This window comes from Oncorhynchus mykiss, chromosome 15 (genome assembly GCF_057628025.1).
Source record: "Oncorhynchus mykiss isolate SJ-2025 chromosome 15, ASM5762802v1, whole genome shotgun sequence".
Lineage (NCBI taxonomy): Eukaryota > Metazoa > Chordata > Actinopteri > Salmoniformes > Salmonidae > Oncorhynchus > Oncorhynchus mykiss.
Window position 1 is genome coordinate 33,771,251 of NC_143036.1, and position 24,573 is coordinate 33,795,823.

Here is a 24,573-nt window from a genome sequence, read left to right on the forward strand (position 1 = left end):
AATAAGCAAGAAAAGAGTTGGCTAGGTTACTTCAGCTGCATTGTATGGAAAATATGTTCAAACACCAATGTTAACATTACTACAATGAAGAACAATGACAAGTGTTTGAATTATACTTTTTTTAATGAGTAGCAAGGCAAGCTTACAAAATTTTACAAAATTGACTACAAGCATTTCGCTACACTCGCATTAACATCTGCTAACCATGTGTATGTGACAAATAAAATTTGATTTGATTTGAATTTGCAGTAAATGTTTAAGCTAGATTCTTTACATCCACTGGGTTTCACAAGATGACAGACTGGTTTGTTCAGGAGGACCTAAAACATTAAACAACAGAAATTGCAATTCATACTAATGTCAAACGCCCATATAGCCAGCTAAATGTATAACCAGATGATTAATGTTAGCTGGTCAGCTAGCTTGTAAAATAGTTATTTTCATAATTTAACTTTGACAAAAAAACATAAGCATTATTGTTTCTCTCCATTAACAAATACATCATTGAAATTAATGAATTATTTGAAGAATTATGTATTCCAAATGTGATATATTGCCATTTGATCACAATGCCCTGACGAATAGACCTTTTGAAAAAGCCACACCTGGTATTGGTCCAACGTTTTGGAGAATGTGGACAAAGAACAGTAATGAAAACGTAGGCTAGCTGGTTGCCTGAACACAGCTGTGGTTCTGGTAGACTTTGACCCATTGTCAGCCATTTAAGATCTAATGGGTCTGTGGTTGGTTACCTGCACACAGCTGGGGATCTGTAAACCATCGTCGGCAATCTTGGATCTAATTGGTCTTTAGTTGACTGCACACAGCTGGAGATCTGTGACCCACCAGGGGCCATCTTGGATCTGACAGCTCAGTCTGTGTGCTTCCTGTCTTCACAGTGTCCATCTTTACTACCGGTTCCCCTGTCTGGAAGAAGGAGGCCTGGCCACCTACAGAACAGCCATTGTACAGAACCAGCACCTGGTTATGCTAGCGAAGGTGAGAGTTGTACCCTTTTCACGGACACAGATTAACACTGGTCCTATTAAAGCAAGACCTATTCAAGACCAAGACCGGAGCAAATCGAGTCAGAGTCAAGACCAACAGCGGGGGCGGGATGGGGACAAGGGGTTCGAGACAGAGTCAAAACCAAGACTAGAAAAATGTGAGTCCAATTGAAAATCATGTTTGTAAAATCGCCACCATAATAAGAGTTAAAAATATCCAGTATTTCTGTGTTCATATTTCAGAAGAACATATGGATTCTTTAGACATTCAGAATGGTTAAACAATGCAAGTTGAGGGAAAATAGAGCCGCTCTACAAATGATTAGTAACCCAAACACAGTGGGAACAATGAGAAAATCCCCAAATCCAGATGTGCTAAGCTAATAAACATACCCAAGATGACTCAAAGCTGTAATCGCCGCCAAAGGTGCTTCTACAAAGTATTGACTCTGGTGTGAATTGTTATGTAAATGAGATATTTCTGTGTTTACTTCTCAACACCTTTGCAGAAATGTCTAAAAACATGTTTTCACTTTGTCCTTATGGGGTATTTTGTGTAGATTACAGGCCCCTTACAGTGTGTGTGTGTGTACTGTAGCTGATTGCCATGCAGAACAATACAAGCATTCTGCTACATTCGCAATAACATCTACTACATATGTGTATGAGACCAATAAAGTTTGATTTGATTTGAGAGACAGGTTGACATTTATTATTTTCCTTAGATAGGCCAGCTGCAATGTCAAAATTTGCTATATTGTAAAAATGTATTTAAAAAAGTTTTAGGTTTGGGCAAGACATTAGGGTTGGCAGTCAGCTTTTTTTTCACCACCTCGACCATCTCTGTATCGGACAAATATCAAAGTGTCAGTTATCAAAGACAAAAATAAGGTCAGGAGAAACGGTGATTGTGTTATTTGCTCCCATAATTGTGTGTTATAGTAATTGTGTGTTATAGTATGATGGAAATTAAGCTATCCCGCTATCCGGAACTAGTCAACCAGGTCAGAAAACTGTTATTGTTCGCAGTACTGCATGGCATAGATTGTGACTGTATGTGTTGGTACAGTATGTTTCGTGCTTTGCCAGAAACTGGAGCTGGATCGCTTCATGTTTTATGTAAACAGACCAGACCTCTACAGGGAGTCAGACCTGAGACCCGCCATGGCCACCTGCTTTGAAGCCCTCATAGGTGAGTGTGTCCATCCATATGTCTCTGTAATTCACAGGTGTGTGTGTGTGCGTGACCATGCTCGAACCAGAGTGTTGTATCCAGGTCAGTGTGTATGTGTGTGCAGTATAACTCCCGTCAGGTCCAGACACATTAAGCAGCTTTATTGATCTCTCTATAGATGGGCATTGACCTCTGGCTGGACAGGCAGTCCCTAGAGTACCACATACACACACATATACACATACACACCCCACACAGACTAAGCTGTCTGTAGGGACAGTCTCCTCTCTATCCCCCTTGGGCGGCAGGCAACAGTAGGGGAGCTAAGCAGCGCTCGGTCCTGGCGAGTGTGCAGTGTCGGCAGCTTTCCCATCTTATCACCATCTTGATTTAAACCATTTCAGCCATTCCTCCACTCCCCTGATAGGCAATGGAGATTACGTCCCAAATGGCAACCTACTCCCTATATTGTGCACTACTTTTCATCAGGGCCATGTGGGTTTCCCGATTGGCTCTGGTCAAAGTAGTGCACTGTGTAGAAAATAGGGTGCCATTTGGGACACAGCTAGGTGGCATTAAAAAGAAGAGACAAAATTAAAGTGGGCAAGAAATGAGAGGCAAACATTGTTGAGAGTAGTGCTGTATTGCGTCTTGGATCGGAATGGTCCCTCGCATTTCTCTGGGCCCCGGGGCCCCCAACCATACTTGTTCATATTGGCTGCGAGATCAGCTTAGTAATCGATTCCATCCCATAGCTGCTCAGAGAGAGAGAGAGAGAGATCGAGAGAGAGAGAGAGAGAGAGAGAGACTCATCCTCTCATTTCTTCTCTCTTTCTATATTTTTACATAGAATTTCAAAGCAAGTGACAGAAAATAAACTAAAAGGAACTATGCAGGGGAAATAAACAATCCTCCCAAAAACGATATGTTGGTATTTCTTTCAAAATACTGCAAAACGCAGCATCATACGGCTTTGATGATGGATGTTGCATCATTTGTCTGTATTTTGAAATGTACATATCTTGAAAACTTAATTGCTGACAATGGACTAATGAATCAAACATAGTTTTGGGGTGGAATTTTCCTTTCACAATGAACACTACACTCACAATATTTTTTTTAAGAATATAGATGTTTCAAATGTCATTACTGTGCATGTACAGTGTTGTAACAATGTGCAAATAGTTGAAGTACAAAAGGGAAAATAAATATAGGTTGTATTAACAATGGTGTTTGTGCTCTGCCGATTGATCTTTTCTTGTAGTGATAGGTCACACATCTTGCTGCTGTGGTGACACACTGGCATTTCGCCAAAGATATATGCAAGTTTATTAAGATTAGATATGTTTTCAAATTCTTTATGGGTCTGTGTAATTTGAGTAAAATATGTGTCTCTAATATGCTCATACATTTGGCAGGAGGTTAGAAAGTGCAGCTCTGTTTCCACCTAATTGTGTAGGAATTGTACACATAGCCTGTCTTCTCTTGAGAGCCAGATCTTCCTATGTTGACCTCTTTCAATGGCAAAACCATGCTTACTGAGTCTGAACATAGTCAAATTTTTTTGAAATTTTAGACTCAGTCACAGTGTTCAGGTATTCTGCCACTGTTTATTTTTTGTTTAGTGCCAAATAAAATTCCAGTTTGTGTGAAGTAATTATCTTTTTGTTTTCTCATGATTTGGTTCGGTCTAATTGTGTTGCTGTCTTGGGGCTCTGTGGGGTCTGTTTGTGTCTGTCAACAGAGTCCCAGTACCATCTGGCTAAGGGGTCTCTTCTGCAGGTGCATCTCTCTGTAAGTGAGGGCTTTGTTATGGAATGTTTGAGAATCACTTATTCTTTTTAGGTGGTTGTAGAATTTAATAGCTATTTTCTGGGTTTTTGATAATTAGCGGGAATCACCCTAATTCTGTTCTACATGCATTATTTGGTGTTTTGCGTTGTACACTGAGGATGTTTTTGCAGAATTCTGCTTTTTTGTGTTTGTCCCATTTTGTGAATTCTTGGTTGGTGAGTGGACCTCAGACCTCACAACCATAGAGGACAATGGGTATTATAACTGATTCAAGTATTTTTTTTGCTAGGTCCTAATTGAGATGTCAAATTTTATGTTCCTTTTGATGGCGTAGAAGGCCCTTCTTGCCTTGATCGTTCACAGCTTTGTGGAATTTACCTGTGGTGCTAATGTTTAGGCAGAGGTACAATAGGCATAGTTTTTTTGTGCTAGCGGTGTCTAGGTGGAATTTTTATTTGTGGTCATTTTTTTTGGAATACCATTATTTTTTGTCTTATTGAGATTAACTGTCAGTCTGACAGAATATATGCTGAAGATCTAGGTGCTGCTCTAGGCCCTCAACTGCAAACAGTAAACATTTGACTTCAGAGTCTAGTGGGGTAAGGTTGGGTGCTTTAGACTATTCTAGAGCCTTCACCAATTTGTTGATATAAATGTTGAAGAAGGTAGGGCTCAAGCTGCGTCCCTGTCTATTCAAACAACCACACACTTGTTGTTTCTATAAATGGATTTTATAATGCTGTATGTATTCCTCCCATTTTTGTATATCAGACTTTCATGCCAAATTGAGTCAAGCGTTTTTGAAATCAGCAAAGCATGAGCAGACTTTACTTTTGTTTTGCTTTGTTTGTTTGTTTGTCAAGAAGGGTGTACAGGGTGAATATATAGTCTGTTGGACTGTAATTTGGTAATTGATTATGTATATGTTTTTGCTGTTTGTTATTTGTTGTAAGGCCAAAAAGATTGGAGAAGTGTTTTACCTATATTACATGACCAAAAGTATATGGACACCTGCTCGTCGAAAATCTCATTCCAAAATCATGGGCATTCATATGGAGTTGGTCCCCCCCTTTTCTTCTATAACAGCTTCCACTCTTCTGGGAATGCTTGCCACTAGATGTTGGAACATTGCTGCGGGGTCTTGCTTCCATTCAGCCACAAGCATGAGGTCGGCCACTGGCTTGTCGTCAACCTTCCAATTCATCCCAAAGGTGCACGATGGAGTTGAGGTCAGGGCTCTGTGCAGGCCAATCAAGTTCTTCCACACTGATCTTGACAAACCGTTTCTGTATGGACCTCACTTTGTGCACGGGGGAATTGTTCTCCAAATTGTTGTCACAAAGTTGGAAGCACATACTCATCTAGAATTGAATTGTATGCTGTAGAGTTCCATTCACACGAACTAAGGAGCCTAACCTGAAACACAAAGAACAGCCCCAAACCATTATTCCTCCTCCACTTAACTTTACAGTTGGTACTATGCATTCGGGCAGGTAGCACTATCCTGGCATCCACCAAATCCAGATAAGTTTATCTGACTGCCAGATGGTGATGCATGATTCATCACTGCAGAGAATGCAGAGAACGCGTTTCCACTGCTCCAGAGTCCAAAGGCCGCGAGCTTTACACCACTCCAGCCTACACTTGGCATTGCGCATCTTAGGCTTGTGTGCTGCTGCTTGGCCATTGAAACCCATTTCAGTGAGTGTTGCAACAAAGAACAGATGATTTTTACGTCCTACTCTCTTCAGCACTCTCTGTTACCATTCTGTGAGCTTGTGTGGCCTACCACTTAGGGGCTGAGCCGTTGTTGTCCAAGACGTTTCCACTTCACAATAACAGCACTTACAGTTGACCGGGACAGCTGTAGCAGGGCATACATTTGTACGAACTGACTTGCTGAAAAGGTAACAATCTATGATGGTACCACGTTGAAAGTCACTGAGCTCTTAAGTAAGACCATTCTACTGCTAATGTTTGTCTATGGAGATTGCATGGCTGTGTGCTCGATTTTACAATGCCTTGCGAAAGTATTCGGCCCCTTTGAACTTTGCGACCTTTTGCCACATTTCAGGCTTCAAACATAAAGATATAAAACTGTATTTTTTTGTGAAGAATCAACAACAAGTGGGACACAATCATGAAGTGGAACGACATTTATTGGATATTTCAAACTTTTTTAACAAATCAAAAACTGAAAAATTGGGCGTGCAAAATTATTCAGCCCCTTTACTTTCAGTGCAGCAAACTCTCTCCAGAAGTTCAGTGAGGATCTCTGAATGATCCAATGTTGACCTAAATGACTAATGATGATAAATACAATCCACCTGTGTGTAATCAAGTCTCCGTATAAATGCACCTGCACTGTGATAGTCTCAGAGGTCCGTTAAAAGCGCAGAGAGCATCATGAAGAACAAGGAACACACCAGGCAGGTCCGAGATACTGTTGTGAAGAAGTTTAACGCCGGATTTGGATACAAAAAGATTTCCCAAGCTTTAAACATCCCAAGGAGCACTGTGCAAGCGATAATATTGAAATGGAAGGAGTATCAGACCACTGTAAATCTACCAAGACCTGGCCGTCCCTCTAAACTTTCAGCTCATACAAGGAGAAGACTGATCAGAGATGCAGCCAAGAGGCCCATGATCACTCTGGATGAACTGCAGAGCTCTACAGCTGAGGTGGGAGACTCTGTCCATAGGACAACAATCAGTCGTATATTGCACAAATCTGGCCTTTATGGAAGAGTGGCAAGAAGAAAGCCATTTCTTAAAGATATCCATAAAAAGTGTTGTTTAAAGTTTGCCACAAGCCACCTGGGAGACACACCAAACATGTGGAAGAAGGTGCTCTGGTCAGATGAAACCAAAATTGAACTTTTTGGCAACAATGCAAAACGTTATGTTTGGCGTAAAAGCAACACAGCTCATCACCCTGAACACACCATCCCCACTGTCAAACATGGTGGTGGCAGCATCATGGTTTGGGCCTGCTTTTCTTCAGCAGGGACAGGGAAGATGGTTAAAATTGATTGGAAGATGGATGGAGCCAAATACAGGACCATTCTGGAAGAATGACAGACTGATGGAGTCTGCAAAAGACCTGAGACTGGGACGGAGATTTGTCTTCCAACAAGACAATGATCCAAAACATAAAGCAAAATCTACAATGGAATGGTTCAAAAATAAACATATCCAGGTGTTAGAATGCCCAAGTCAAAGTCCAGACCTGAATCCAATTGAGAATTTGTGGAAAGAACTGAAAACTACTGTTCACAAATGCTCTCCATCCAACCTCACTGAGCTCGAGCTGTTTTGCAAGGAGGAATGGGAAAAAATTTCAGTCTCTCGATGTGCAAAACTGATAGAGACATACCCCAAGCGACTTACAGCTGTAATCGCAGCAAAAGGTGGCGCTACAAAGTATTAACTTAAGGGGGCTGAATAATTTTGCACGCCCAATTTTTCAGTTTTTGATTTGTTAAAAAAGTTTGAAATATCCAATAAATGACGTTCCACTTCATGATTGTGTCCCACTTGTTGTTGATTCTTCACAAACAAATACAGTTTTATATCTTTATGTTTGAAGCCTAAAATGTGGCAAAAGGTCGCAAAGTTCAAGGGGGCCGAATACTTTCGCAAGGCACTGTATATCCCTGTCAGCAATGGGTGTGGCTGAAATAGCCAAATCCTCTAATTTGTAGGGGTGTCCACATACTTTTGTATATATAGTGGATATATCTTGTTGTTGTTGTCTATTTAGTGTGTTCCAATTTTACCAGAAGTGGTTTGATTCTATGGATTCTTCAGTAACTGGTTTCTGACATGCTGTTCTTAATTTGTCTTTACTGTATTTCTACTGTTTTTAGTGTTTCACTATAGTGAAGGCGTAGGCTCAGGTTTTCTGGGTCTCTGTGTTTTTGTTTGGATAGGTTACGTAATCTCTATCTTATGTTTTTGCCTTCATCAAAACATTTGTCATCGCTGTTCATTTTCATAGGTTGTCTGGTTTAAATATTTACATTTGATAGGGAAGCTGAAATATACTGTTCAGGTTTCTACTGTCAAGTTTACACCTTCCCTTTTGCAGTGAAACATTTTTTCCAGAAGTAGTCTGTTTTCTGGTAGGTTTCTCCAAAACTTCCCATCAATCTATGGCATTTCTTTATAGTATGTGTTTTGCTCAGCTCTGATGCCTCATGATTGAGTATTGCTTTATTGAAGTAGGCTGTGATTTTGCTGAGGTGTCAGTGATCTGTCAGGGGTGTCAGTGGGCTGACTGAAAGGTCTGAGAGGCTCTGGGTTCAGGCTCTGGGTTGGTGATAAAGTAATCTACGCTACAGTGCTGCTGACAAGCGATGAGATATACAGTTGAAGTCGGAAGTTAACTTCTTATGGCTGGGGTAGTATTGAGTAGCTTGGATGAATAAGGTGCCCAGAGTAAACTGCCTGCTACTCAGCCCCAGTTGCTAATATATGCATATTATTAGTAGTAGTATATTTGTATAGAAAACTCTGAAGTTTCTAAAACTGTTTGAATGATGTCTGTGAGTTTAACAGAAGTCATATGGCAGGCAAAAAACTGAGAAATATCAAATCAGGAAGTGGGAAATCGGAGGTTTGTAGTTTATCAACTCATTGCCTATCCAATATACAGTGTCTATGGGGTCATATTGCACTTCCTATGGCTTCCACTAGATGTCAACAGTCTTTAGAACCTTGTTTGAAGCTTCTACTGTGAAGGAGGGGGGAATGGAAGCTGAATGAGTCAGAGGTCCGCCAAAGTGCCATGAGCTGACCACACGCATTCACGCTTGCGTTTCATTGCATTTCTGATCCTAAAGATTGATTCTATACGGGATCTAAGCCATAAGAAGTTTTTAACATACACCTTAGCCAAATACATTTTAAACTCAGTTTTTCACTATTCCTGACATTTAATCCCAGTAAAAATTCATTTTTTTAGGTCGGTTAGTATCACCACTTTATTTTAAGAATGTGAAATGTCAGAATAATAGTAGAGAAAATGATTTATTTCAGCTTTTATTTCTATCATCACATTCCCAGTGGGTCAGAAGTTTACATACACCCAATTAGTATTTGGTAGCATTGCCTTTAAATTGTTTAAGTTCGGTCAAACATTTCGGGTAGCTTTCCACAAGCTTCCCACAATAAGTTGGGTGAATGTTGGCCCATTCCTTCTGACAGAGTTGGTGTAACTGAGTCAGGTTTGTAGGCCTCCTTGCTTGCACACATGTTTTCAGTTCTGCCCACACATTTTCTATGGGATTGAGGTCAAAGCTTGTGATGGCAACTCAAGTACCTTGACTTTGTTGTCCTTATGCCATTTTGCAACAACTTTGGAAGTATGATTGGGGTCATTGTCCATTTGAAAGACACATTTGCAACCAAGCTTTAACTTCCTGAATGATGTATTGAGATGTTGCTTCAATATATCCACATTACTTTCCTCCCTCATGATGCCATGTGTTTTGTGAAGTGCACCAGTCCCTCCTGCATTAAAGCACCCCCACAACATGATGCTGCCACCCCTGTGCTTCACGAATGGGATTATCTTCTTCGGCTTGCAAGCATCCTCCTTTTCCCTCCAAACATAACGATGGTCATTATGGCCGAACAGTTCTATTTTTGTTTCATCAGACCAGAGGACATTTCTCCAACAAGTAGGATCTTTGTCCCCATGTGCAGTTGCAAAACGTAGTCTTTATTTTTTATGGCGGTTTATCAGAAGTGGCTTCTTACTTGCTAAGCGGCCTTTAGGTTACGTTGATATGGGACTCGTTTTACTGTGGATATAGATACTTTTGTACCTGTTTCCTCCAGCATCTTCACAAGGTCCTTTGCTGTTGTTCTGGAATTGATTTGCACTTGTCGCACCAAAGTACGTTCATCGCTAGCAGACAGAACGCGTCTCCTTCTTGAGCGGTATGACGGCTGTGTGGTCCCATGGTGTTTATACTTGCGTACTGTTGTTTGTATAGATGAACGTGGTACATTCAGGCATTTGGAAATTGCTCCAAAGGATGAACCAGACTTGTGGAGGTCTACAATTTTTTTTCTGAGATCTTGGCTGATTTCTTTTGATTTTCCCATGATGTCAAGCAAAAGGCACTGAGTTTGTAGGTTGGCCTTGAAATGCGTCCACAGGCACACCTCCGATTGACTCAAATGATGTCAATTAGCCTATCAGAAGATTCTAAAGCCATGACATAATTTTCTGGAATTTTCCAAGCTGTTTAAAGGCACAGTCAATTTAGTGAATGTAACTTTCTGACCCACTGGAATTGTAATCCAGTGAATCATAAGTGAAATAATCTGTCTTTAAACAATTGTTGGAAAAGTTACTTGTGTCATGCACAAGGTAGATGTCCTAACTGACTTGCCAAAACTCTAGTGTTTTAACAAAAAATGTGTGGAGTGGTTGAAATACAAGTTTTAATGACTCCAACCTAAGTGTTCGTAAACTTCTGACTTCAACTGTAGTTTTACCTGCAGTTGGAGTCCCCTCAAAGCCTATTGAATATGTACAGTGCCAGGTTGTGCCTAGGGGGGCATCTGGTGTAAGCCTCGTAGGTCGCAGGATATGGCTTGGGTGGGTGTATTAGTGGGAGTTGAGCCTTTTCCTGTTCTCACAGCCTGGGCATATGTGTAGCATATCATGATGAGGTCCTTGCTGCAAGGGGGCAGGGGGCAGAAGGGGCGTAGGCCTGATCTTTCTCCATCTCTACATGTCTCTCTTTCTCTCATGCTATCTGTATAAGAGAAAGTTTGATGCCCACCTGTTTATTCAGTGTAATCTCTGTCATCTCAATTTCTGTTTTAAGCTCCAAGGGCTCTTGAAGACCCCTTTGTCTTGCTGTCTCTCTCTTTTCAATTCAGAAATATTTAATTGACATGCTAGACCTATGTTTAAATTGCCAAAGCACATGAAATTAACAAAAATGAGAAGAAACAAACTTCAAAACAAAAAAACAATTAGAACATTGCGCTCAAATGTTTCAAACAGATAAAGACATTTCAAATGTTATGTTATCAGCTGTGTACAGTGTTATAAAAATTTGCAAATATTTGAAGCATAATTGGTTGGGAAAGTAAATCTACATACCGGTTGTATTTACAATGTTGTTTGTGCTCTCAAGGCAACAGGTAAAAATTCTTACTGGGAATTTACCAATGTTAGATATGTTTTAAAATTCTTTGTGGGTCTGTGATTTGCAGCTCTGTTTCCACCTCATTTTATGGGCAGTGTGCCCATAGCTGGTCTTTTCTCGAGAGTCAGGTCTGCCTTGGCGGCCTTTCTTGACAGTAAGGCTATGCTCTCTTAGTCTGTACTGGGTCAAGGATTTTCTTAATTTTGTTTCAGTCAGTGGTCAGGTTTTCTGCCACTGTGTACTCTCTGACTCTTTCCAGTGTGTCAAATAGTTATCGTAACATTTTTTAATGATTTCACAATTGAATGTCACGTGCACAGTGAGTACAGTGAAATGCCTTTCTTACAAGCTCTAAACACAATAACAATGCAATACTAAAAATAACATAAGTTAGAACAATAACACACAAGAAACAGAAATAAGAAAAACACTACAGTGCATTCAGAAAGTTTTTAGATCCCTTGAATTTTCCAAATTTTGTTACGATACAGCCTTATTCTTTAATGGATTAAATATTTAAAAAAATCTCAACAACCTACACACAATACCCCATAATGACAAAAAAAATTAAAAAAATACAAATTTACTTAGGTATTCAGACACTTTAAACAGTACTTTGCTGAAGGTCCTTTTGGAAGCGATTACAGCCTTGAGTCTCTTGAGTATGACGCTAAAAGCATTGGCACACCTGTATTTGGGCTGTTTCTCCCATTCTTCTCTGCAAATCCTCTTAAGCTCTGTCAGGTTGGATGGGGAGTGTTGCTGCACAGCTATTTTCAAGTCTTTCCAGATCTAGTATCTTAATTACGGCTAGGGGTTCCGCTAGAAATATTTAACTTTTATACAATCACAATTGCAATACACACCAAATTAAAGCTTAACTTCTTGTTCATCCAGCCACCGTGTCAGATTTATGGAGAAAGAAAACCATGCGATTATCTGAGGACAGCACCCCACCATACAAACACATGACAATCATATTTCAACCTACCATGCGCGACACAAAACTCAGAAATAACTATATAATTCATCCCTTACCTTTGAAGATCGTCTTCTGTTGGCATACCAAAATGTCCCATAAACATCACATATGGTCCTTTTTTTCTGATAAATTCCATCGTTATATCTCCAAAATGTCAATTTATTTGGCGTATTTGATTCAGAAAACTCGCCATGACTAAAATGTTTCTAAAAAGTTACCAGTAAATTTTGTCCAAACTTTAGGTATTTTAAAACGTAAATAATCTATACAATTTAAGACGGGATAAACTGTGTTCAATAGAGGATAAAATGAAAGTGGAGCGATCTCCAGGTCACGTGCCCTAAACAAAACTTTAGAGTGTTTTCTATCCAAATCCAATGATATGCATATTCTAGCTTCTGGGCCTGAGTAGCAGGCAGTTTACTTTGGGCATGCTTTTCATCCGGACGTGAAAATACCGCCACCTAGCCCGAGAGGTTGTTAAGATGCTTCTTAGATTGATGACACCAGACAGGTAAGTACATTTTAGTATGTAATTGTATCTTAGAATAACAATCCCTAATGCACCTGGCATAAGCTTCCTGAGGCTTTCTCAAAGCATGGTTAGATATGGCAGATGTAGAAAACGGCTACGGATAGGGGAAAGCAATCCCCCAACTTGAGCAATGCTGCTATCTATTGGTAAACATAAGTATACCAGGTTACTACATTGCCCCTTTTAATACTAATAACTCAACAAAATTCCTTTCTAAGCTAAAGCAGCCAACTAACATTTTATGATTTTCTCTTAACAATCACATGCTATTTTAATATTACATTTTTTCGAACATGATCTCCCTTAGGATCTGAAATAGTCTGGCAGACATCTCACTAATAGCACTTCACCATTTGATGGTGAAACAAAGTCTTTTTGTGGAGACTTCACAGAGGGAGGTCGTCCTGGACTGGTGGTGACAGGAAGACCTTTTGGTCTCAGGTTGTTTGTCCAACTGCAACTTTGTGGAATATTCCAATGTCCTGTCCTGCTCATTTAAGCATTGATACATGTCCACGTATGGAACTGGAATTCGAGTTTGGATCTGATCCACGTGTCTCCTTAGAATTTGTCCACTTCCGATGATCACAGTATAGGTCCTGAGCAATCCTCAATTGTAGCTGGAATCCATTTAGGACCAAACCCATAGTTCTCGTGTAGACATCGTTTCCACGTGAGAAACTTTTGACTTTTGTTCTGTTGTCATGATTCCGTTTTTGATTCCATTGCTTTTATTGTATTTTCACTTTCAGGTCTGGCCTGGTGAAATCCATGGTTGACCTTAACCTCCTTGACATCAGCATGTCTGCACGTGACAACCCAGTTATAGCTTGAGGAGTGATCCTGTAGCTAAACAAGAATCTGGACACCTTTGTTTCAATATTGTCCCCTTGCATCATCCTCATCCCCTCCAAGGTCTGAACCCACGTTCTACTAATCCGTTTGAAGATGGGTGAAAAGGGGCCGACGTTACATGCTGAATTCCATTTTGTTTCATGAAGCTTGTCAATTCAGTGCTAGTAAAACAAGTAGCATTGTCACTAACCAACATTTGAGGCAATCCCATGACACTGAAGCGTTGTCTCAACTTCTCAATCGTAGAGTGGGATGTTGACTTGTTCATGGGGTAAACGTCCATCCACTTTGAATGAGAATCAATCAGCACAAGGAACATTTTCCCTAGGAAGGGTCCAAGGTAGTCCACATGTAGTTGTGTCCATGGTTTTTCGGGCCATTCCCATGGATGTAATGACTTGGTGGGGGGTGACTTCCTGTTACTCTGACAATCTGCACACAGGCTAACCTCATTATCCACATCCTGGTCCATCTTTGGCAACCAGACGTATGACCTCGCTAAGCCTTTCATTCTCGACATACCTGGACGCGACTGGTGCAACAATTTCAGTAGCATACTCCACCCTTGTGGTGGGATAACTACTCTTGAACCCCACAGACCACACCCATCTCAAACACTCAAGCGACGAGTGCAGTAAGACATGATCTGAAGCTCTGTCACTGTAGGCCATACTTTCAGGATACATTCATGCACTTATGATAATGTCATGTTCTTTGAAGTCCATTGCCTGATTTTGTGCTGTCTTCACGGGTGCATTAACCAACACACCGATCATCAAGACTTGGTCATTTTCTCTTTCCTGAGCAATGATTTCTGGAAAGGCCAGCCTACTCAGAGCATCAGCATTCCCATGGTATCTACCTGGCTTGTAAATTACTCTGTACTCGTATCCCTGAGCCACACAGCCCAACAACCTCTTTAACACTTGTAGGAGCTTGTGCACCAACGACAGCCCTCACTTTAGCTTTTACAGTGTGTAACTTGGGGCTTGGCGTCCACCTTATGACCTAGGTCCTGTACTTCATCTGCTAACAGTGTACACTTGCTCCTCTTCAGCCGGAGACCGGCCTCTTCCATCCCCCTCAAAACTTCACCCAAGTTTCTGAGATGTGACTCCCGTGACAAGAATGTTGTCAAGGTAAACTGCTACCTTGGGTATGCCCTGCAGAACTCGCTCCGTGGTTCTTTGGAAGATAGCTGGTGCGGAAGACACCCCAAAAGGTAAGCATTTATAGGTAAACATTCCTTTGTGGGTGTTTATGGTCAGGTACTTCTGTGACGCTTCATCCATTAGCACTTGTTGATATGCGTGACTCATGTCCAGTTTTGTGAACGTTGAAAGCAAATCCTCCACTTTGGGTATAGGGTACTGCTCCAGTGATGAAGCTCTATTTACAGTCAGCTTGTAGTCACCTCATAATCTGATCGAACCACCTGGTTTGAGTATGGGAACAACTTGACAGGAATAGTTATATCCTCTGCTAATAGTCTGTCACATCCACTTTAGGCTTCATGGCATATGGAACTGATCTTGGCCTATAGAATCTGGGAGTAGCATCTGCAGCAACAAAAATGATAGCTTGGACCCCTTTTAATGTCCCTAACTCTTCTTTGACAACACACTCATACTTTGAAAGCACCTGCTGCAGTGTCACTGTCTCTGTGGTGACATGTTTGATTTCATCGCAGTTCAATTGTATTTCTTCCAACCACACTCTCCCTAGTAAGCTGGGGCCAGTACCTTCCACTATTAAGATAGAAAAGTCTGCCTTTTGTCCTTGATATTCCACTTGAACATCAGCAACTCCAATCACAGTGATCTTCTCCCCTGTGTATGTTTTGAGTATAATGGGGGTGTCTCTCAGTGTAGGCACTGTTCATCAGCGTGACGCTACATCCTTTGTCTATTTCAAACGGTACCTTAGGTCCATTTATTCCCATTTCCACAATGAAAGGCCACCCTTTTCATACTCACACCCCTTGTACACTGTACATTTAGAACGCTTGCTCTGTGTCTACTCACTTTCACTTTCACTTTCTATCACTTGATTTGAGCGGTAGCTAAAGCATTGCGAGGTATTTGGTATTCTTCTGTCCATTTTCTTTTCTGTAGCCTGTGGCTTTTTCTTATTGCGGCACACCCTCGCAATGTGTCCTATTATGCCACAGGCATAACACTTTTCACGTTTGAAGTTACAGTCAAACACTGTGTGTTTGCCTTTGCAACGAGACGTCTCTATTGGCAGTTGCCCCGCGGCCATCCCCTCTTTGAAATTCAGTGCACCCAGAGCTACTTGTCTTTACTGTACGGCACGCAGTTGCGACACTTGCCTGCAAATCCAGCGCATTTCTATTCGCGGACTCAATGGGTGCATTCTCAAACGTGAGATTAGGCTCACAAATTATCATTATCCCCACACACCAGCCGATCGCGTAGCATTTGTGATAATGTATTCCCATAGTTGCAGTCCAATGCTAGTTTTCTCAACTTAGCCACATATTCCCCCACTGATTCAGTAGGTTTCTCATGTGTCAATCAAACTTGAATCATCGCACTGTTTCAATGGGTTTGAAGTGATCTTTTAATAGTTCGCTATATCTATGAGTGACTTATCCTGGCTTCCGGGCTCAACAGGTTTCTCATTAAGCTGTATGTCTACGCACCGACAACACTTATAAGTTTATAGGGATGGTGCGGTGAAAGGGAAATGGCACGTGCCTTGGTGAACACCTCTCTGAGATCTTGGTACTCTGCGGGAATGGCGTAGACGTCCGGAACCACCTCCAAGGACCCAGGATGACATCCCAGGGCAGGTTGTGCCGCCTTCAGACAATGGGTGTGGCAGAACGGACTCCAGCCCATGATGGCACCCGTAGACCAGTTGATGAGTGGGTTGTGTCACTGGAGCCAGGAGAATCCCAAAACCACGGGGATCTGGGAAACTTGTAGAGCAGGGACTGAATGGTCTCGCTGTGATTCCCTGACACACGTAGGTTGATGGGAGTGGTGTTATGGGTGACCCGACCTATAGAGCCCCCGTCCAACGCTCTAACATCCATGGGAATGGAGAGGAGCTGAGTGGGGCTGTTCAGCTCGGAAGCCAGTCTGGCGTCAAGTAGAGATTTGGACTGGTTTCCCCACAGCAGAATGACATGAAAAGGGTGCGAGTAAGGAAAGCAGAAAAGTTCCTCATATGGCTCACCAGAGTTTGTACTATCAGGTATGAAGGTAAGACCCAGATGCAGACCACGTCAAATAAACAATAGTTAAATATTCCAACAGGGGCAGGCAATAGACAGGTCAAGGCAGGCAGGGGTCAGTAAACGAGAGGTGGGGCAACAGTTTCGGGTGGCAGGCAGGGTCAGGGTAAGGCAGAGGTTGGTAATCCAGAGCGGGGCAAAGGTACAGGTCGGCAGGCAGGCTCAGGGGCAGGCAGAGTGGTCAGGACAGGCAAGGGTCAAAACTAGGAGCTGAGAGACAAAATTCTGGTTAACTTAAACAAACAGACGACCTGGAAACAGACAACCAGAGAACACAGGTTTAAATACACACGCGATAATGGGGAAGATGGGAGACACCTGGAGGGGGGTGGAGACAATCACAAAGATAGGTGAAACAGATCAGGGTGTGACATATTTCTGTATAGCGGCATCAGTTATTTTATTAGCAGCAAAGAAATGTTCCTTTATTTCACAGTACTCCTCCCATTCCTGATTTTTAGGGTCAAATGGAGGTTGCGAGCCTATTGTTGCCAAAACTATCTTTTCCGGTTCGCTCTCCCATCAAATAGTCAATAATTTGTCCTACTCGTAACCAGGGAATCAATCCTTCAGCATCTTCCACCTCTCACTTGAGTCTCACATCCAGCGTCACACGCCAAACACTCCTTTGAATTTGTGGAAGACAAATCCAAAGCAGTCATCCATAGTCATCCTCGTCGCTAAATATGTATCATCTTGTGACCATTTCTCAATGGAGCGAGTTGCGGGCACTTCCTATTTGAGCTTCTGCTTGTAAAAATAAGGCAGGAGTACAGAGTCATGATCCTATTTGCCGATTGGCAGACAAGGGAGGGCCTTTTGTACTTGCTTGTGTGTAGAGTAACAGTGGTGTAAGACTTTATCACTCCTAGTTGCAAAGGAGACAAGTTTGGGCACCACGTGGCTTAATGACACATAGTTATTATTTTTCTTATCATGAGGTGGAACGTATACAAGTCTCTAAAACAGCTGAAAACTCCCTGATAGAGGTAGAAGAGTTGGCATTTGACCATTAGGTATTCCAATTTGGGTGAACTCCCTCATGGAGGTAGAATAATTGGCATTTGAGCATCAGGTATTCCAAGACGGGTGAATAATGGGCCGACACTTCCACCACACTCGAGTCATTATACCCCGTCTCAATTTTCCCTGACTCCACTGTCCTGTCCGCATAGTGAATGGGGAATTCATTGAGTTGGATAGTAATGGGGGGTATCTTGTCCGAGACCCATGTTTCAGAAATGCAGAGAATATTGCAGTTTCGAGAGTCCTGTTGGTAGCAAATCCGCGATTGGAGGTAATCTATCTTATAATCAAGTGATTTGCCAGTAGAATGGAGTAAAGAGGTTGCCGGTTTTCCCTTTGTTTTAATCTCACCAGGATCCCCCTCTTGCTTCTGTAATGCCTGCATTTCCACTTGGGTAGGCCGAAAATTGGGTCGGAATTACAGAAAGAGCCCAGGGCAGGTGAGTTGAACTTGAAGCCACATTTGAGGTAAGTAACTGCTGATCTGATGTTCAGAAATTCTTGTCGGTTGTAAGAAATTAAGGCAGATTTCGTAAAAAATAAAGTAAAAATAAACCACAAAAGAGTCAGACAAATAATCAGTTGGCTCGGAACTTGCAAAACGGCGGCAATCCAGTACGACGCCATCTTATCTACACTGACTACACCAAACATTAGGAACACCTCCCTAACATTGAGTTGCACCCCCCTTTTGCCCTTAGAACAGCCTCAATTTGTCTGGTCATGGACTCTACAAGGTGTCGAAAGCATTCCACAGGAATGCTGGCACATGTTGACTCCAATGCTTCCCTCAGTTGTGTGAACATCCAGTTAGCTGGATGTTCTTTGGGTGGTGGACCATTAATGATACACACGGGAAACTGTTGAGCATGAAAAGCCCAGCAGTGTTGCAGTTCTTGACACAAACCGGTGCGCCTGGCACATACCCCATTCAAAGACACTTCAATGTTTTTGCCTTGCCCATTCACCCTCGTCTGTCTGCCGATCGTTAAGTGTGCTGTGTTTTAGGGACTGCCAAAAAATGTCATGATTCTACATGTAAATTGGTGCGTTGTCGGTTCGCAAAAAAACATTGATGTGCTAGGTACTCTCAGTGAGCAAATGCTTTTGATGTGTTTGAACCCTTAGAAGTATCTACAGACTGATCTACTCACTCAGTTGCAGGTTGTTTAGGTTTCTGGTGTGCCTCTTCTACTGGTTGTTGGTTTGCTAGAGAGTTTGCTGGGTAGTCCTATGCAATAAGAATCCTAATACAAAAATCCAAGGTTGTAGGTTTGAAGTTTTGGATTAATGGTCGTGTTGTAGAAGGTAGTTTTATGTGTGAGTCCTTGTAAAACAATCCAGGTTTATCCAACTCTAATTCAGGTTTGAGGTTATTCAGGGACTCATGTGCCCCGAACTTAATCCCCCCCCCCCTCTCTCTCTATCTCTAGCTCTCTCTCTATTTCCCTCATACCCCTCTCTCTTCCTCTCATTGAGTCTTTCTTCCTCTCTAAAACATTCCCAGTTTAGAGTAACAGGCCGAGGGCACGCTGGCTGTCATTTCATCCTGTTTTACACACATTTCCTGTAAAACAGATACAGTATCACAGAGCAGCTCCCACTGTAAAATGTATGTAGTTCTGTCCTTGAGCTGTTCTTGTTTAATGATGTGCTGTATTATGTCATTCTGTATTATGTTTTGTGTGGACCCCAGGAAGAGTAGCTGCTGCTTTTGCAACAGCTAATTCTAATAAAATGCCAAATACCAAATAGCCACACACACGCGCACACACACTCGCTCGCTCACTCACTCACTCACTCACTCACAGACTCCATCACTCACTCACTCACTCACTCACTCACTCACTCACGACTCCATCATTCACTCACTCACTCAATGACTCCATCACTCACTCACTCAGACTCCATCACTCACTCAAACTCACTCACCCCCTCACTCACTCAAACTCACTCAGATACGCAGACTCACTCACTCACTCACTCACGCAGACTCACTCACGCAGACTCACACACAGACACAGACTCACACACACACAGACTCACTCACTCAGACTCATCACTCCATCACTCACACAGACTCACTCACACAAACTCACTCACTCACAGACTCCATCACTAACTTACACAGACTCACTCACTCAAACTCACTCACTCACACAGACTCACTCACTAATGCAGATTCACTCACACACACAGACTCACACACACACTCACACTCTCACTCCCCCAGGCTCACTCACTCAGGCTCACACACACACACACACACACACACACACACACACACACACACACACACACACACACACACACACTCACTCACTCCCCCAGGCTCACTCACTCAGGCTCACACACACACACACACACACACACACACACACTCACTCACTCACTCACTCACTCACTCACTCACTCACTCACTCACACACACACAGACTCACTCACGCAGATTCACTCACTCACTCACTCACTCAGTCACTCACTCACAGACTCCATCACTCACTTACACAGACTCACTCACTCAAACTCACTCACCCCCTCACTCACTCAAACTCACTCAGATACGCAGACTCACTCACTCACTCACGCAGACTCACTCACGCAGACTCACACACAGACACAGACTCACACACAGACACAGACTCACACACACACACACACACAAACACACACACACACACACACACTCACTCCCTCAGGCTCACTCCCTTAGGCTCACACACACACACACACACACACACACACACACACACACTCCATAACTCACACAGACTCACTCACGCAGATTCACTCACTCACTCACAGACTCCATCACTCACTCACGCAGACTCTTTCACTCACTCACACGCACACAGACTCACTCACACACACAGACTCACACTCACACACGCACACACACACACACACACACACACACACACACTCACCCACTCACTCCCTCAGGCTCACACACACACACACACACGCACACACACACACACACACACACACACACACACACACACACACACACACACACACACACACACACACACACACACACACACACACACACACACACACACACTCACACACACACTCCATAACTCACACAGACTCACTCACGCAGATTCACTCACTCACTCACTCACTCACAGACTCCATCACTCACTCACACAGACTCACTCACTCACGCAGAATCACTCACTCACGCAGACTCTTTCACTCACTCACACACACAGACTCACTCACTCAGCCACACCCCCACACACACACACACACACACACACACAGTCTCACTCACTCACTCCATCACTCACTCACTCACTCACTCACTCACTCAGACTCCATCACTTACTTACACAGACTCACTCACTCAAACTCACTCACTCACTCACTCACACACTCACACAGACTCACTCACTAATGCAGATTCACTCACACACACAGACTCACACACACACTCACACTCACTCACTCACTCCCCCAGGCTCACTCACTCAGGCTCACACACACACACACACACTCACACACACACTCACTCACTCACTCACTCACTCCCTCAGGCTCACTCACTCAGCCACACCCACACACACACACACACACACACACACAGTCTCACTCACTCACTCCATCACTCACTCACTCACTCACTCACTCAGACTCCATCACTTACTTACACAGACTCACTCACTCAAACTCACTCACTCACTCACACTCACTCACTCACACAGACTCACTCACTAATGCAGATTCACTCACACACACAGACTCACACACACACTCACACTCACTCACTCACTCACACCCTCAGGCTCACTCCCTCAGGCTCACACACACACACACACACACACACACACACTCACTCACTCACTCACACACAGACTCACTCACGCAGATTCACTCACTCACTCACTCACTCACTCACTCACAGACTCCATCACTCACTTACACAGACTCACTCACTCACTTACACAGACTCACTCACTCAAACTCACTCACTCACTCACTCACTCACTCACTCACTCACTCACTCACTCAATCTCACTCAGATATGCAGACTCACTCACTCACTCACTCACTCACTCACTCACTCACTCACTCACGCAGACTCACACACAGACACAGACTCACACACACACACACACACACACACACACTCACACTCACACTCACTCCCTCATGCTCACTCCCTCAGGCTCACTCCCTCAGGCTCACTCCCTCAGGCTCACACACACACACACACACACACACACACACACACACACACACACACACACACACACACACACACTCCATAACTCACAGACTCACTCACGCAGATTCACTCACTCACTCACTCACTCACTCACTCACTCACTCACTCACTCACTCACAGACTCCATCACTCATTCACACAGACTCACTCACTCACACAGAATCACTCACTCACGCAGACTCTTTCACTCACTCACACACACACAGACTCACACTCACACTCACACACACACTCACTCACTCAGGCTCACTCACTCAGCCTCACCCACACACACACACACACACACACACACACACACACACACACACACACACACACACACACACACACACACACACACACACACACAGTCTCACTCACTCACTCCATCACTCACTCACTCACTCACTCACTCACTCACTCAGACTCCATCACTTACTTACACAGACTCACTCACTCAAACTCACTCACTCACACACACACACACACACACTCACTCACTCACTCACTCACTCAGGCTCACACACTCAGGCTCACACACTCAGGCTCACACACTCAGGCTCACACACTCATGCTCACACACACAGGCTCACACACACAGGCTCACACACACACACACACACACACACACACACACACACACACACACACACAGTCTCACTCACACAGTCTCTCTGACTCAATCACTCACTCACTCACTCACTCACTCACTCACTCACACAGACTCACTCACTCACACAGACTCACTCACTCACTCAGACTCACTGACTCAGACTCACTGACTCAGACTCACTTACTCACAGACACACACACACTCAAACATCCCTGAGAACAAGTTGCTTTTCTTCTTCAGATGTGTCTTCCATTTTGGAACTTATTATTTTTTTGCATATCTCTGATCTTTCCTGTGCCTTCTCTTATTCACATAGAATTCGGATGTGTTTCTCGGCTCTTTAATTTGTCCTTTTTTTAAGAAGAGAGATGAAATCTGACATGCATCTACATCTATATTTGAAGAGCGTAGCGAAGAGTGGATGGTTTTAAGTGGTTGTTGGATGTGTTTCGTGACCCTTGTTGTATTTGTTTATGTGCCGAGGTGACCTTTAAACCCGGGCTATGCAGGAAGCAATCGGAAGCGGCAGATAATCTCCTACTTTGCATAGACCGACTGACTCTCCTGTCTCACTGTGGTACAAACGCACGCACCCACATGCAATGTCTATATCTGCTTGCCCTGAAGCAGGGCCACTCTTTGGCGGGGAGTGAGGAAGGGAGAGGAGGAAAGGATGGAGGGAGGAAGGGAGAGAGAGAGGTGGAAAGGCAAAGCGGCATCTGTAATGCAAATGGACGCCTGCAACCCTGCATTATTCAAAGTGTTCAATGGAAAATTGAGCTTTTTTGATCTCTTGTCATTAAACTTCCTGGCAGAGTGGTCCATTCTCATTTGGGTTATTTTGGCCCAGTTCGCCTTCACATTCTCCTGTGTCTTTGTTTTCTCTCCTTTCTCTCTCTTTACCTCTTGTAATGTAAACAAAATACTTTCTCCCTCAGCCTTTTCAATGGGGCTGCCGCAAGCTTTCTCTCCCCCTCCCTCCATCCTCCACTCCTCTCTTTGAGGTCATGACTGATAAGCCCTCTCGTCTTCTTTCCTTCCTTCCATCCTATTGAACCGCTTGAAAAGAGGAAAGAATTGAAAAAGAGGAAGAAAGGAGCTAAGTCCTGTTTTATGGCCCTAATTTCCTTGTGTATTTGATCTGTGGATTATAGTGTGCCAGCAGCCACCAGGCACTGCCACGATGCAGATGGTGGATCATTATGAGTTTCTCTCCCTCACTCTCTCTCTCTGTCTGTCTCTCTCTCTCTCTCTCTCTCTGTTCAGCCTCAACGCTCTTCAATCTCAACACTCTTCCTATTAAGAGAGCAGAGAAAAGGATTATGTTTCACTCGTCTGAATGTCAGATTTGCACAATGCAGAGACGGTGAATTTATTGAGCGAGCACAGCTCCATTGTTAATTGCTGTGGATGGTAGCAATGGAGGGATAGTTATCTCTGTTCGGTTCCTCTCTCTCACTCTCTCACTGTTTTTCTCTCCTTTTTTTTTCTCTCACTCTCTCTCTCCTTTGTTTCCCTCAACCCCTTTTAGTTTGGAATAGTTAAGATGTTTGATGTGGGAATGCAATCAGCGGTCTTGGTGCGTCGACGACAAAGTTCCATTTATTTTCTTGTTCCGTTTATTTTGTCATTAATGCGCCTGCACAGTTTTGCATGTCGTTTGGTTGGGCTGCCGGGCCGGAGCAAAGAGAGAGAGGAGGAGGGAGGGGGAAACTGCTTTATTTCTATTTGATGGATTAGAGCCTTGGCTTTTTTGAATAATTCATTTGAAGTTATTAATGTGACTGTCAGATATTTTGAGCTCTGGACCCTGTTTATCAGAAGGGCGTCTCAGTATTGCAATGTTTTTCCCTAAAGAGAACTGTAGCGTGCAGCAGCACAGAAGCATGTCTGCCTATACATGCGCTCTGGATAAGAGCCACTGCTAAATTACTAAT

General features: G+C 43.1%; 1 pseudogene; it reads left to right on the forward strand.

The window, feature by feature from the left end:
• Positions 1 to 24,573, forward strand: part of LOC110490956 (ribonuclease 3-like) — a 160,556-nt pseudogene that overhangs the window by 54,838 nt on the left and 81,145 nt on the right.